Source organism: Salvelinus namaycush, chromosome 26 (genome assembly GCF_016432855.1).
Source record: "Salvelinus namaycush isolate Seneca chromosome 26, SaNama_1.0, whole genome shotgun sequence".
Classification (NCBI taxonomy): domain Eukaryota; kingdom Metazoa; phylum Chordata; class Actinopteri; order Salmoniformes; family Salmonidae; genus Salvelinus; species Salvelinus namaycush.
Genome location: NC_052332.1, coordinates 19,727,164 through 19,744,828, shown reverse-complemented (window position 1 = coordinate 19,744,828; position 17,665 = coordinate 19,727,164). Strand labels below are relative to the sequence as shown.

Genomic DNA, 17,665 nt, shown 5'->3' with positions numbered 1-17,665 from the left:
TCATATCTCCCTCACTAACTTTAAGCACCAGCTGTCAGAGCAGCTCACAGATCACTGCACCTGTACATAGACCATCTGTAAATAGCCCATCCAACTACCTCACACTGTTATTTATTTTATTTATTTTGCTCCTTTGTACCCCAGTATCTCTACTTGCACACTAATCTTCTGCACATCTATCACTCGTGTTTAATTGCTAAATTGTAATTATTTCACCACTATGGCCTATTTATGGCCTTACTTCCCTTATCCTACCTCATTTGCACACACTGTATATAGACTTTTTTCTATTGTATTATTGACTGCATGTTTGTTTATTTCATGTGTAACTCTGTGTTGTTGTTTGTGTCGCACTGCTTTGCTTTATCTTGGCCAGGTCGCAGTTGTAAATGAGAACTTGTTCTCAACTAGCCTACCTGGTTAAATAAAGGTGAAATAAAAATAAAAATTAAATATGTGCAAAACGAGTTGGTGCCATCAGTACAACAGAAAATGTTTGTCCACATGTGCAAGTTTCAACTCAGTTTTGATGCATGCAACATATTCAGCACTATTCCCCTCTGCTGCTCCTTCACTCAATGTCATTTGCGTTTCCAGGGGAATGGGTCATTTTGACTTCAATATCTGTGGACAAAAAAGAAAACCAACTGGAGTAATGAGTTCTATGAAAGACACAATCTCGTCCCCAGCCGGATCTCGAACTGAGCCTGGGGACAAGGTTATGCAAGACTACATGAAAGCAAAACAATACATTTTTGGAGAGGTTGTATGACCCTTATAGGGAACAGATACAATACCTGGGCACAGTCTACTTTCAAACACAATGCTGTCAATGGCTATATCACTTCTTATTGAGGAACCCCTGATGGCCTCAAATACAATCTTTCAAAAAAAATTCTAGCCACCGTGCCTCTACATCTGTATTGTTGCCTGTTTGGGGTTTTCGGCTGGGTTTCTGTAAAGCACTTTGACATCTGCTGATGTAAAAATGGATTTATAAATACATTTGATTGATTGACTTGGGAGCCATCAGCTGTCCGGGTGGTTGGTCTCAGACAATCCCACAGGTGAAGAAGTCAGATGTGGGGGTCCTGGGCTGGTGTGGTTACACGTGGTCTGCGGTTGTGAGGCCAGTTGGACGTACTGCCAAACTCTCTAAAACGACATTGGAGGCAGCTTATGGTAGAGAAATCAACATTTAATGGCAACAGCTTGGGTGGACATTCCTGCAATCAGAATGCCAATTGCATGTTCCCTCAAAACTTGAGACATCTGTGGCATTGTGTTGTGTGACAAAACTGCACATTTTAGAGTGGCCTTTTATTGTCCCCTTCAAAAGGTGCACCTGTGTAATCAGCTTCTTGATATGCCACACCTGTCAGGTGGATGAATTATCTTGGAAAAGGATGAAAAAGCTTCTGCTAAATGTTATACATAAAAAGAGAAATGCTCACTAACAGGGATGTAAACACATTTGTGCACAAAATTGGAGAGAAATAAACTTTTTGTGCATATGGAACATTTCTGGGATAATTTATTTCAGCTCATGAAACATGGGACAAACACTTTACATGCTGCGTTTATATTTTTGTTCAGTATTGTTCACTGAGGCCGTTTATCATTGGGGAAAAAAGTTCCGGTTTACTTAACCGGGTGTATCTCTCATAGATATGAATGCAATAGCAGCTACTTAGTTCATTGACTTACATTGAACCAGAAAACCCCCCCAGAATAAAACAACGAGTGGGGTGTTTCGTTTCTTCTTACGTCTCAGGTGTTATTGTACAGAGGAGGAGAGGGATTATTGGTAGTGACGTTTTTCACCACTTGCCTGATGCTGTTGGTCACTTTGGTATTCCACAGTGGCTCTCAGCCAGGTGATGCTCTGCTCTCCAGTGCGTTTCCATAGCAATTTGTCCTTTCCTTTCTTGCTCAGATGGACACTGAGCTCACCTATGCCCGAGCCATACATGTGGTAGAAGAAACGCAGGCACAGAGGACCCCTGGACCCCCTCAGAGGACTGGAGAATAGTCAGGCATTTTGACCAGGCAGCATGTTAGAGGCCTCAATGTGCATGTAGTACCCTGACAAACAGTTTCACAGGGTCAAACTCTAACTATCATGGTATAACATGGAAACAGACTACAATGATGTCACATTTACACTCCTTCAGTGAATGCTGGAGGGAGTTGGATACTCACTGACTCATGTGGTGTGATCCACCCTTGGCCCGGTGTAAGAAGTGGGGGTAGGCCCTCTAACCAGTACCCAGTCACCCTTATCACCCTCTTTGTCCTGATTGTACCCACAGTGACCCGTCTCAAAGTTACAGAGCCCAGGGACAGACAGGAGAAGACCTGTAGATGGACACCCAAAATGACTCAAGGAGCTAAATTATGTTTATCACAGAGGCACTACTTCCAGAGATCTCCCAGAGATCCTGTGGGCATCAGGGATCAGTGAAGGTAAAGTTACCTGCTGTAAGATCACAATCCCCGAGGCTCACACTGATGTCATCCAGAGCAACTGACCCACAGTCAGAAGTTCGTACATGTGCTGACAAACACCACCTGGACAGCAGGGGCAGAGTGGGTGACATCATCAACCACAGACATTCTCAGAGGATATAGCTTCTGGACAATGTAACTGCATAATACATTTGCAGACAGTTACATCTATTTAATTTATTGTGATATGGTATGATCCATGTTTTAACAGGGCAAAAGCTGTTTAAAAAGAAAAACCAATGAGGAGAATCACTGACTACGGACTTCGGCATTCCTGTTTAATTTGATGTGAAACATATGAAACCTAACTGCTGCTCCTTATGAAGCTGGAGCCAAACCAAAGGACTGACAATAAAAAAAAACTATGTCAAAGATACAATGTAAGGCCGAATAAACACAAGGGATTCCGTCACAAACATTATGAAACACTATAGGCAGGGCATGCACAGGACAGTTGTTGTGACTGAGGAATGAAAATAACTGACTAACTAAAAAGGACAATAATACATGTTAAGCCATTTTACATTGGCAACATGTGGACTCTGGAAGGTGACCTCTGTCGCTATCCAGACATCTTGTCGTTCTGGGTCCATATCCTGGCTACTATAGCCAGCACGTGGATTCAGCCGGGAGTGGGCCAGAAGGAAGGATCCTGTGTGAAGAGAAAGAACTGTTATTATTGTCTTGAGCAATATTGTTTCCTGTCAATCGGTTTGCCGTGGAATATTTTCACTTTGCACACATTGGTTAAGTCTCAAAATACGCCATTGTTTAAGTGTCTTTCTGACACTTGAAATACTTCAGATTTTTACCAAAGCCAAATGTAATGCAGTGCAAATTGTCAGCAGGAGAAGATAGAGAAGCCATCTCTCGTTCACTAATTACACCTCTAGCATCTCTTGGTGATCAAAATCGTATCACCTCTTACCTGCCCCTGTTGTGTGGTCCCCAATCCTGTAGATGTTGGGCTTGACTGACACCCTCTTCCATGGGGATCCTTCCATTTGATCCTGGGTGTATCAGCAGAAACCACCCTCAAAGTCACAGTTGGCGATGGAGGGATCAAAGGTTGGCTCTGCGGCACATATGGGAGACATTAGGAGGCTGCATCCCAATACTCTTTAATAGCATGCTTTTCTCCTCTCTTACCTTTCAACTAATCTGTAAAAGTCATGAGAGGTAGGACAAGAGGAAAGGGACACTCTGAATCTACTGTGTGATCAGGTGGACTGGGATATGTTCCGGGTCGCCACTGGAAATAACATTGACGATTACACTGACTCTGTCACTGGGTTCATCAGGAAGTGCTTAGAGGATGTTGTTCCTACAGTGATGATCAGAACATATCCAAACCAAAAACCGTGGATAGATGGCAGCATTCGCACAAAACTGAAAGCGTGAAACACTGCATTTAACCACGGCAAAGTGACCGGGAACATGGACATATACAAACAGACCAGCTATGACCTCCGTAAGGTAATCAAAGAGGTGACAAAGTGGAGTCGCAATTCAACAGCTCGGACATGTGACGCATGTGGCAGGGACGTCAGACAATTGGATTATAAAGGGGAAACCAGCCACATCGCTGACATCAACACCTCACTCCCAGATAAGCCGAACACCTTCTTCACCCCCTTTGAGGAGAATAACACAGAGTCGCCGACAGGGGCCCACTCTGCTCACGAGGACTGTGATCTCTAGAGCTCTGTGGCCGACGTGACTTTCAAGAGTGTTAACCCTCACAAGGCTGCTGGCCCGGATGGCATCCCTAGCCGCATCCTCAGAACATGTGCAGACTAGCTGGCTGGAGTGTTTGTGGACATATTCAATCTATCCATATCCCAGTTTGTCGTCCCCACTTTCTTTAAGATGTCTACCATTGTTCTTGTACCCAAGCAAGCGAAGGTAACTGAACTAAATGAATATCACACTGTAGTACTCACTTCTGTCATCATGAAGTGCTTTGAGAGGCTTATCAAGGACCATATCACCTCCACTTTACCAGAGACCCTCAACCCACTACAATTTGCACACTGCCCCAATAGCCACTGCTCTGCACACCGCCCTATCCCACTTAGACAAGAGGAATACCGAAGTGAGAATGCTGTTATTTGACTACAGCTCGGGTTTTAACACCATAGTGCCCCCCAAGCTCATCATTAAGCTCAGGGCCCAGGGACTGAACCCCTCCCTGTGCAACTGGGTCCTAGACATCCTTACGGGTTGCCCCAGGCTGTGTAGGTAGGCAACAACACCTCCGCCACGCTGATCCTCAACAAGGGGGCCACCCAGGGATGCGTGCTCAGCCCGCTCCTCTCTGTTCAGCCATGACCTCGTGGTTATGCATGACTCCATCAAGTTTTCTGACGACATAACAGCAACAGTGCCTGATCACCAATAACAACGAGACAGCCTGCAGGGAGGTTGTTAGTGCCCTGATGGAGTGGTGCCGGGGAAATAACTTCTTCCTCAACGTCAACAAAACGAAGGAGCTGACCGTGGACTACAGTAGACAGCAGAGAGAGCACGCCCCCATACACATCAACGGGCCGCAGTGAAGAGGGTCAAAAGCTTCAAGTTCCTTGGCGTGCACATCACGAAGGACCTGAAATGGGCCCACCACACCGACACCGTAGTGAAGAAGGCACAACAATGGCTCTTCAAACTCAGGAGGCTGAATAAATTCAGCATGGCCCCTAAGACCCTCATGAACTTCTACAGATGCACCATCGGGAGCATTCTGTCATGCTGCATCACTGCCTGCTACGGCATCTGCACTGCCCACAACCGCATTGCTCTCCAGAGGGCGGTGCGGCCAGTCCAATAGGGACACACTGGGGACACACTGCCTGCCCTCCAGGACATCTACAGCACCATGTGTCATAGGAAGAAGGTTGATCAAGGACCTCAAGCCATGCAAGACACGGCTTGTTCACCCTGTTACCATCTAGCAGACGGAGACAGTACAGGTGTATCAAAGCAAGGACCGAGAGACTGAAACACTACTTATATCTCCAGGCCATCAGACTGTTGAACAGCCATCACTGGCCGGCCACTGCCCAGTACTCTACCCGGCACCTTAGACACTGTCACTAGCCGGCTACCACCTGGTTACTCTGCCCTGCACCTTAATGACTGCTGCCCCATGTACACTGAGTGCACAAAACATTAAGAACACATTCCTAATATTGAGTTGACATAGCGTCCACCTGGATTCCTGCTCACGCCAAAGAGCAGGTGTTCATGAACACTGGTCACTTTAACAATGTTTCCATACTGTTTTACCCACTTTATATGTATATACTGTATTCTAGTCATGGCTCATCCTATATAACTACTGCTGTACACACCTTTTCTATTCATATAACGTCCATACTGTCTATACACACCATTTATAAATATATTGATATTCCGGACTCTGACATTGCTCGTTCTGATATTGCTCATTCTCATATTTCTGATCTTTTAACTTTTGGGATTGTGTGTATTGTTATTGTATTGTTAGGTATTACTGCACTGTTTGAGCTAGAAACATAAGCATTTCACTGCACCTGCGATAACATCTGCAAATCTGTGTACGCGACCAATACACTTTGATTTGATGAAAACAGGAGAGAGACCAAACACACAGACCCACCTGTCTCTGCAGTACAGAACTCGAGAGAAAAGGAAATGTCATCGAGTGCCACGTGACCCCCTCTGGGGCTGTTGAAGGCCACTTCAAACACCACCTGGAGATAGGTGTACACATACAATCCTACTCATAGAACATCAGCAGATCAGCACATACAAAGAAGTGGAAATGCTGCTCACTGTACTTAGTATTCAATCAGAATGTAAATCCAATGTGTGGTCCTTTTGAAAACATCTGCACCCCACTGACCTGCAGAGGGAACGGGGCCTTGATGTCCACCTGCACAGGTATCCACTCAGGGGTGGTAGCGGTCCAGTCATTGAGGTTCTGGTCCTCTGGGTCAGATCTCCCAGCTCCTTGTACTGGCCTGCCTGGTCTCTGGTGTAGACGGAGAACAGGTTCCCTCGCTCCTCACCCCGCTGGTACTGGAAGCTCAGGCTGCCCGACATTGGCACCATTGTCAAGGGAGACACCAGTTTGGCTACTTTCTGGAATGTCTTGGCGTACACTGAATCCACATACATGTAGTGACCTGAGAAAGTAATGGCAGCTTTGATTTTCAACTTGAAGTAATTATGGATAATACAAACTTTTGTTTCCCTTTGTACTTCCTCAAGCTACAATTTATTGGCAGTTTGCTGCCATATGAAAACAACGAAAGAGCTTTTATGAACTATTAGAAGGAGGCCAGTGCTGTCAGTTGAGAGGGTTCCTTGCTGAGTATACATAATGCTGTTGTTCTGTTGATATTGTACTAAGTTATTTGTTTTGGTTGTGTTTCGTTTTAGCAGTGTTATTTGCTATTGACCTGTGTTGGGCTGTACTATCTGTTTGTTGTTGTTGTTGAGCTACGATATCTGCTATACATCTACTAGCATTTAAATGCACAGTAAATCACCACAGCCTGTGATATCATTAGCATTTAATATACATTAGAAATCATACAGTGTCATTCCCTGCTAGCACATAAACTTCTGAGAACCATATGTTTCTTAGAGCTTGGTGAGAGCGTGGTTGTCTTATGGTTATTTTGCATACAACCTTCCCACAACTTTCTGAGAATGGTGCAGGATAGGTACTTGGCTTTGGAACATTCTCAACACATTTAAGGCACTTTAAAGAATGTTTCCTAAAAGTTCAAACATGGTCACATTTAATTTAAATGAATGTTCTAGGAACGTTCTCCAACTGGTTTGACATTGGGAATGTAGTTCAAATAACATTAAGAAACAACATTCTTCTGTGGGAATTTGAGCGTTTCCTACAGGTTTCCCCATGGTTTTATACTGAACAAAAATATAAAATGCAACATGGTTTTGCTGAGTTATAGTTCATATAAGGAAATCAGTCAATTAAAATAAATTCATTAGGCCCTAATCTATAGATTTCACATGACTGGGCAGGGGTGCGGCCATGGGTGGGGAGCCAGTCACTGGGGAGCCAGTCCCAGCCAATCAAAATGAGTTTTTCTCCACAAAAGGGGTTTATTACAGACCAAAATACTCCTCAGTTTCATCAGCTGTCTGGATAGCTGGTCTCAGACGATCCCGCAGGTGAAGATGCCGGATGTGGAGGTCCTGGGCTGGCATGGTTACACATGGTCTGCAGTTGTGAGGCCAGTTGGACGCACTGCCAAATTCTCTAAAACGACTAAGGAGGTGGCTTATGGTAGAGAAATTAACATTAAATTATCTGGCAATAGCTCTGGTGGACATTCCTGCAGTCAGCATGCCAATTGCACGCTCCCTGAAAACTTGAGACATCTGTGACATTGTGTTGTGTGACAAAACTGCACATTTTAGAGTGGCCTATTATTGTCCCTAGCACAAGGTGAACCTGTGTAATGATCATGCTGTTCAATCAGCTTCTTGATATGCCACACCTGTCAGGTGGATTGATTATCTTGGCAAAGGAGAAATGCTCCCTAATAGGGATGTAAACTAATGTTGCAATTTTATAACACGTTTCATGCAACTCCACTCATTTTGCCATGGGATAGAGAGAAGAAATGTGTTGTTTTACAGCAAATTTCATGCAATTCTACCTATTTTGCCATGGCTTGGAGAGAAATGTTTGCAGTTTTAAAGCAAGTTTCCAGCAATGCTACACATTATGTAACGACTTATGCCATGTCTATATGATATGAGTGAGAATAAATAACAAAATCAAATGGGGGGCACGTGCCCTGTGTGCCGGTCAGTATTCGGCCATGATTACTACAAGTTTAGATAGCTGGTTAGACTAACTGCCAATCTAAAAATTGTTAGCTGACATGGCTAATTGAGTGACTGGTGATGCACAATCAAACTTCAGAATTGCACCTGGTGTATTCTACTATTATTACTCTCAATTGTAAGTTGAGACCCCGATTGAGCAGCCGGGGGCCCTAAGCGACCGCTTATGTTGCTTATGCCTACAGATTTTACTATGGGGCGTTGAGAAAATGTTGCAGTTTTAAAGCAAGTTTTCTTCATTTGAACAATTCATTTTTGTCTATTTAAAAAGACCCCATTAAAAAGGAAACAAGCAGATCAGGTGTGACCAATTAGTGACCAACACATCTGAACGCACTTAACAAGACACAGGATAGAGAGTTTTGTTGATGCTGAGAACGGAATGTATGTGTTTAAATAACATTCTTAGAACGTTACTAAAGTTTTCTTGTGGTTTTTATGGAAAGTTTTCTTAACGTTCTCTGAACAATTTGAGAACATGACTTTAAATAGAACCAAGAGGAAACCTGTAGGTAACGTTCAGCTTAAGTACTGAAATTCCTACAGAAGAATGTTGTTTCCAAATGTTCTTTGAACAATTTTAGAACATGATTTTAAATAGAACCATGAGGAAACCTGTAAGTAACATTATGCTGAACTACTGAAATTCCCACAGAAGAACATTGTTTCTTAACAGTCTCTGAACTATTTGAGAACATTCCCAATGTCAAACCAGTTGAAGAACGTTCTTAGAACGTGGTTGTTCCACTGGATATCATAAGGTGAATGCACCAATTTGTAAGTCGCTCTGGATAAGAGCGTCTGCTAAATGACTTAAATGTAAATGTAAATGTAGAACGGAAAAGTTATGTTAAAGTAATAAAATACCAATTAATAAAAATGTTTTTGTCAAGTTCCTTAAATGTGCTGAGAATGTTCCAAAGCAACTATTCTGCACCATTCCCAGAAAGTTGTGGGAAGGTTGTATGCAAAATAACAAAATGACAACCAAGCTCTAAGAAACATATGGTTCTCAGAACGTTGTGCTAGCTGGGAGGTGTGTGTGCATGATATCATACACTTTCAAAGTCTTACAAATCCCATGGGTACATGATATGTGTGCGATTCACTGACCTAAGCAGTATCCAGAGCTGATACATATCTCAAAGATGGCCACACTGCTGCCTGTGCTCTCACCGGGTCTGCCATCAATGACAATCTGATGAGTAGCAGATGTTCAGTAATGGCCCTCAATCAGTAATGAAGGAGAAGGGGATATGGAGGTATAGTATGTCTGTGCTCCATTATCCCTGCTGAAAAAAAACAGCATAGACCAGCATACATTTCAAGCTGGTCTATTCTGGTCCATGCTGGTCCATGCTGGTCTATGTTGGTCAGATGCTGGTCAAGCTGGTCTATTCTGGTCCATGCTGGTTTATACTGGTCCATGCTGGTCTATGTTGGTCAGATGCTGGTCAAGCTGTCCTGACCAACATAATCTAACAGGTTCTGCTGGCCGACCAGCATGGTCTAGCTCAGTGGTCACCAACCGGTCGATCTTGATCGAATGGTCGATCTGCAAGGCATTCCTAGTCGATCACCAAACGTTTGTTTGTTTTGTTTTACGCTGTTGGCGGTAGTTGCACTTGATTCAGCAGCCCTAGCACCGAGAAGGCAAAGTGTTCCCATTTTGAATCATTTCATGTGTCTGAAGGTAGAACTCCTACTCAGCAGGCCCAGAGAACAAATCAAGTGCACCTATAGGCCTACAGGTGGTCAATGAGATAGCTTAGATCAACATGTCTGCAGTTTCCTCGAGCTTTAGACTGTAAAATTATGCCTCGAACGCACAGCAAAGTTGATACAGTAAGATTTCAAAACGTTTAAAACCATGATTACAGAGAGACTCAACGAATACAGAAAAGAGCTGCTGTTTTTATGACTAAGTCCATGTTTAAGTTGTTATTCAGGACTGTCAACACTATTATAAGCCATAAAATGCATGTTCTCCCTACTTCCACTCACAATACAACCAGCACTGCAGCTACAATGAATGAGTAGCCTATTGCAAAGTGTTCCAATAAGCTTGCGTTGTTATTATTAGTGATTTGCGTCTTTTTTAATTGCGAGGGATATTTTACTTTCTCTGGTCATAGGAGTAACAACATGAATTAGTGCATGAAGCAGAAATAATGCAGTGCGACTTGAGCTTCGACATCAGCTGGAAGACTGTGTCACCTTTTCTCAGCAGAGGGAGAGAGGAGGGACGTGAGTCGGGTGAGAGGCAGCCTCACCGCTGCTCCCTCCCCTCAGACTGGCTATCAGTCCAGTAAAAAAAATATGCTCATGCTCACTCAGCTGTGCCTCACAAGTAATCCAACAAATGATCTATTACCAGTGTGATCATTTACTGTACCTACATTTTTTTCAATATAATTTCAAAATGGCCTGAGAAGAACAACATTGGCAGGGCAAGGCATGGCAATTCAAGCATAGCCAATATGCAGTGATAATGTATTGGGCCTATAGCCTACTGCACAAACCTAATTGCTACAGAACTGTTTTCAATTGGTTAAATGTTGCATAGGCTTACGTTTTTAAGTCATGTTTGAAAGAAATCTGAATGGTAGTTCTCGGGCATTTTGACTCAGAAAGTGATCTTGACTTAGAAAAAGTTGGTGACCAATGGTCTAGCTGGTTATGCTGGCAGACCAGCTTGGTCTAGCTGGTTATGCTGGCAGACCAGCTTGGTCTAGCTGGTTATGCTGACAGACCAGCTTGGTCTAGCTGGTTATGCTGGCAGACCAGCTTGGTCTAGCTGGTTATGCTGGCAGACCAGCTTGGTCTAGCTGGTTATGCTGACAGACCAGCTTGGTCTAGCTGGTTATGCTGACAGACCAGCTTGGTCTAGCTGGTTATGCTGACAGACCAGCATGGTCTAGCTGGTTATGCTGACAGACCAGCATGGTCTAGCTGGTTATGCTGACAGACCAGCTTGGTCTAGCTGGTTATGCTGGCAGACCAGCTTGGTCTAGCTGGTTATGCTGACAGACCAGCATGGTCTAGCTGGTTATGCTGGCAGACCAGCATGGTCTAGCTGGTTATGCTGGCAGACCAGCTTGGTCTAGCTGGTTATGCTGGCAGACCAGCTTGGTCTAGCTGGTTATGCTGACAGACCAGCATGGTCTAGCTGGTTATGCTGGCAGACCAGCTTGGTCTAGCTGGTTATGCTGGCAGACCAGCTTGGTCTAGCTGGTTATGCTGGCAGACCAGCTTGGTCTAGCTGGTTATGCTGACAGACCAGCTTGGTCTAGCTGGTTATGCTGACAGACCAGCTTGGTCTAGCTGGTTATGCTGACAGACCAGCTTGGTCTAGCTGGTTATGCTGACAGACCAGCTTGGTCTAGCTGGTTATGCTGACAGACCAGCTTGGTCTAGCTGGTTATGCTGACAGACCAGCTTGGTCTAGCTGGTTATGCTGACAGACCAGCTTGGTCTAGCTGGTTATGCTGACAGACCAGCATGGTCTAGCTGGTTATGCTGACAGACCAGCTTGGTCTAGCTGGTTATGCTGACAGACCAGCTTGGTCTAGCTGGTTATGCTGACAGACCAGCTTGGTCTAGCTGGTTATGCTGACAGACCAGCATGGTCTAGCTGGTTATGCTGGCATACAAGCATCCATTCACATTAGTGATATTTAAATCCTATTGGAGTCCAGCCAAAGTGGATTCTCACAATCTGCATTCAGAATGACTGCCAGGGTTAGAAAGAGACTACCTCAACGTTCTAAACTGGAACAACTATTTCAGTAACGGGTGCAATAAGTCCAACTAACAGATTGGATTAGTTTAGAAAAATTAATGCTATTTATCTTTGTGTAGCGTAAGATAAATGAATTGATTAATTAATCAATCAACACTGGCATACCACACCCCCCCACGTGGTCTTTTCTCTCAGCCTAATGGCAAAATGTGTAGAATAGTAGGAAATGAGCTATAAAAATGTTAAATTCTCTCTGCCTCATTGCAAAATGTGTAGAATAGCATGAGATTAGCTATAAAAACGACATATGTTTCTCTCTGCCCCATGGCAATGTGTAGAATAGTATGAAATTAGCTATACCTTGCTCAGACCTGCTCGGTCACTGTCAATCAATGTACATGCAAAAAAAACTGATTCAGTGAGCTCCAAAAGAATTGGGACAGTGACACTTTTTTGGTTGTTTTGGCTCTGTACTCCAGAACTTTGTATTTGAAAAGATACAATGACTATGAAGTTAATGTGCAGACTGACATATTTCATTTGAGGTTATTGTCATCCATATCAGGTGAACTGTTTAGAAATTACAGCACTTTTTGTACATTTTTTCCCCCTCATTGTAGGAGACCAAAAGTATTGGGACAAATTAAATTATATGTGTACTAAAGTAGTAAAAGTTTAGTAGTTGGTCCCATATTCCTAGCATGCAATTCCTAGTATGCAACTTGTTGGATGCATTTTGCTGTTTGCTTTGGTTGTGTTTAAGATTATTTTGTGCCCAATAGAAATGAATGGTAAATAATGTACGGTGTCATTTTTGAGTCACTTTTATTGTAAATAAGAATATAATATTTTTCTAAACACTAGGTAGGGCTGCATTGCTATATGAATGCCAATACACACAATAGGCTGGAAGGTTCTCCCATCTCCACAGAGGAACTCTAGAGCTCTGTCAGAGTGACCATAGGGTTCTTGGGCACCTCCCTGACCAAGGCCCTTCTCTCCTGATTGCTCAGTTTGGCCGGGCGGCCAGCTCTCGGAAGAGTCTTGGTGGTTCCAAACTTCTTCCATTTAAGAATGATGGAGGCCACCTTTTTCTTGGGGACCTTCAATGCTGCAGAAATGTTTTGGTACCATTCCCCAGATCTGTGCCTTGACACAATCCTGTCTCGGAGCTCTACGGACAATTCCTTCGACCTCATGGCTTGGTTTTTGCTCTGACATGCACTGTCAACTGTGGGACCTTATATAAACAGGTGTGTGTCTTTCCAAATCATGTTCAATCAATTGAATTTACCACAAGTGGACTCCGATCAAGTTGTAGAAACATCTGAAGTATGATCAATGGAAACAGGATGCACCGGAGCCAATTTCGAGTCTCATAGCAAATGGTCTGAATACATATTTTAAGGTATTTATCTTTTTTGTTTTTAATAATCCTGGCAGAAACTTTGAATGCAGATTGTGGGTGAATACAAGTGAAAATGTTTTGATATACCCAGTCAGGCTGGATTCCAATAGGAATTTGACATCCCTTTGCAAGCCACCATAATGTGACTTGATGCTGGTTTTGCGGGTAAACAGCATATGCTGGTAAACTGGTGACTAGCTTATGTGTCCAAAACCTAAGGGAGGCTGGTCACCAGCGAAAACACAACGAAGGCTGATCACCAGCGAAAACACAACAAAGGCTGGTCACCAGCAAAAACACAACAAAGGCTGGTCACCAGCAAAAACACAACAAAGGCTGGTCACCAGCAAAAACACAACAAAGGCTGGTCACCAGCAAAAACACAACAAAGGCTGGTCACCAGTGAAAACACAACAAAGGCTGGTCTATGCTTTTTTCCAGCAGGGATGTTTGTGTGAATGTTTGCAATATGGACTATATAGCCTTGGGCTAATGGTACAATCCACAGCTCCCAAGTGAGTCATAGCTAAGGCAGGCCCCTCCAGGCAGGTTCAAGGTCAAGTGCATGATTAGTTCCTGTAATGTTCATACCTGACTGCCTGTGTGTTTCTACCATGCTCCCTTATTTCTATCAATCCAGTCAGGTTGTGCAGCAGAAAGCACCTTTAAGAGGTTACATGTCATACAACAGGGGTCAGCAACATAGGGCACGCCAAGGCTTGGCAAGTCACCCAAAAGACTAAAAAAGTATATATATTTATTTCATTTGTTTTTTTGCGTGGCGTGCTAAGTCTTGGCTGGACGTTTATTATCTCACTTGTTTATTTTTTATTTATTTTTTGAAACTGGAGAAAATAATTGAAATTGCATGCATTTGTTTTTCAAAAATGCATTGGTATTCACTGCAATGTTGTAGTTCCCAAGGTATGTCAATCCTGATTAGCCAATGGAATTTCATGATTTTTTTCATGAGTTTCATATTATTAGACCAGCGCAAGACGACCCGCCTCTCCCGCCAAATTCAAAACCAAAGCAGCACTGAAGATGAGAGATTCGTTTTCACATAGCTAGCAGCTAGCAAGCCTTCTTTTGTTATTTAAAAAAGTTCAGGGCGCAAAATGTCATTAGCAAAGAAAAATAAGGCAGATGACCACTCATGTATTGCCTCTTGGACAAAGGAATATGGATTGTTTTACTGAAGGACCGGTCTGTTTGCTGTCTCTGTTGTAAAACTGTTGTTTGTCGGACATCAAGTGTACGGCGTCATTTTGAAACGAGACATGAGAAAAACTTCAAGGATGAGGCGGTTAAAGCTGAAGGAATCAAGAGGGCCGTGTCCTGGTATGAAAAGCAAAGCAATGTGTTTACAAATCTACATGCAGTCAAAGATCAAGCTACAGAGGGGATCTACAAAGTTGTGCAGTGCATTGCTAAACATGGAAAACCATTTACTGATGGGGAATATATCAAGGAGACTTTCCACAGTAGTTCGCAGGCTTTATTTGATGGATTGCCTAACAAAGACACAATCACCTCAAAGATAACAGAGATGCCTGTGTCGGTCAGAACGGTTGAAAGGCACATTACCGAGATGGTTGAAAATGTAAAGGAGCAGCAAACTGTAGCGTTAAAAGATGCCCCTGTGTTAAGTGTGGCTCTTGATGAGAGTGTGGATGTGAATGACATTCCACGTCTGGCAGTTGTTGCAAGATACTGTGACTCAGAGCAGGTACGTGAGGAGCTGCTTCGTCGCAAACCCATGCATGGTACTACGAAAGGGGAAGATGTAGCAAAAGCCTTCACGGATCATTTTGAGGAGAGAGGTGTCGATATTAAAAACATATCTGCTATTACAATGGACGGTGCCCCCGCTATTGTGTGGAAACAAAGGATTCGCAAAGCTGACTGAAGATAAGATTGGCCACCCCGTGGTTAAAGGTATTCACTGCAATGTTGTAGTTCCCAAGGTATGAATTTCATGATTTTTTCATGAGTTTCATGTTAAATGTCACTGTATCATTCACCAAGAGAATCTATGTTCCAAGATCAAGCCCGTGGTGCTAATGGACAGCGCCTCTGTTTAGTGAGCTATGGAATTCTTCCGTTTCTGGGCAATTAGATATTCAGGAGACACAATTAGTTGTAAAGCACATATGAAAATCATAACTGGCACGCAGATCGTTAGAAATGGTAGGATAAATTGTAAATGGGCACTCCACACTAAAAAGGTAGCCGACCCCTGCCCTGCATAGTAGCAGTACACAGATGTGAGAGATTGAGCAGCAGATACGAGAAATGCATGTCATTTGATGTTTGGTCTAATCAATGTGAGGGCTCTAACATTTTCCAGGCCCCATTCCTCCACCTAAGTATGGCAGTGTTTAGATTAGCACATATGTTTTAACAGTGTGTTTGTGCCTCCATGTTCCTGAGAGTGTGTTGTTTACCCTGTACGGCTCTGTGGTGTTCTGGAGGTCGATGCAAGAGATGAGGCAGCTGTCGGAGGCAGTCTGGGTGCTCCACAGTGTCCAGTCGAAGCTCTCTCCCTCCCTGCGCAGCTGGACCTGCAGGGAGCCCGACCCGGAGAGTTGGTACACCAGCCTGAGACAGCTCCAGTCCTCTTGCTCCATTGCCGGGCTCAGCAGAACCCCCCTGCCCTCACCCTCGGACCTTTCCCTTCCCTCTGGCCTCTTCTCCTGACTATTCTGGTACTCCTGGCCTGGGTCCACTGAGATAAAAGACCCCGAGAAGACATAGAGGAAGTTTGAATAGAGGTACTATGAAAACAGAGAGAGAGAGAGAGAGTATAACAGAATCTACTTAATCTATTGTCATTAGGCCTTATTTCAAAAGACACCAAGGGCGACAGTGGCAGGGAAGGATGGATAGAAAAAAAGATGAGAGGAATCAGATGATGAAGAGGAAGGACGGGGGGAGTTGCGCCACAACAGGACACAAGTAAAAGACAAACACAGGAGGAGACATTCTGTTTGCTCAGCGAACAACAGTTTATGTGTCCCTGTTTTAGGGCAAAATAGAATAATTACACAGCAATGATGATTACATGGTTGCCATAGAATTTCACCTGCTTTCTTATGTGTCCTTTCATCATTCTGCTTAAGTGATGATGGACTTATCTGGGGTATAAATATGTATCTAGCACTCAGAAGAGTACCAACTCTTAGAGCTGTGAATGCCTATGTCTCCAGATGTGCTCTGATGTTGGAAACAATGCATTCCAGATGTCTCTCTCTTGCTATTGTCCCTCTCCTTTCCATCAGAACAACTGCAGAAACCACATCAACAAGTACAACAACTAATACAACAACTACTATAGGCACTAGAACATAAAAATATTTGTAATAAGCCCCAATAATCTTTGCTGCATAGAAGAGGTCACTGTCTTCTTGTGTTTTCCACAAACAACAACAGGTTGCCATGCATTTCAAGCACTTCAAAGGGTATAAGCTACTGTATTATAGGCACTTGTCAGTGTAATTTAAAGGATATAGGCTTCAATCTTTTTCAAAGTCTCCTACCATCTTTGTTGAGCGTCCAGCTCGTAAAGTCTGGGTCTGATGTGTATCCACAGGTGCTGGACTCAAAGCTACAGGAGCCTGGTAAGGGTCTATTCTGGGCTTGGACTATGGCTGGGAGATTAGAGAAGATGGAAGATAATGAATCCTACACAGATACTAAAACAAGCATCACTTCATGTACAAAAACATGCACATAATCACTGCAAATTAGTTTTCTATACTCACCAAACAGGGTGAAGAGGTAGAATGGAAGGATTGCAGTCTTAAATATTTTTTTTTATCCAAGACCAGGAGACAAGCTGAAGTACCTTCAAACTAATGCAGGAGCAAGTGTATGTGCCAACTAAAATCAATGCCACACCGAGGTCGACAACGTCAGAATCTCTCCGTCTGGTCATCTGCCAAAGTCTGTTCCTGTCAGTATCAATCTGTATCAGTGGCTCTGTCAGTGGCTCTGTCAGTGTCTCTCCAGCTCACAGACTGGCAGAACACTGTAGAGTCTCCAATTGCAAGACTGTCTGGAGAGCATGCGGAGGAGGAGAGGATGAGAGAGGGAGGGAGTACTAATCTGTACCAGAATCAGACTGCAGAACTTTCTCA

General features: G+C 43.6%; 1 pseudogene; it reads right to left on the bottom strand.

Annotated features, from left to right (window-relative positions):
* Positions 1-571: 571 nt before the first annotated feature.
* LOC120020988 lies at positions 572-17,463 on the bottom strand (annotated as a pseudogene).
* Between the last annotated feature and the right edge of the window lie 202 nt (positions 17,464-17,665).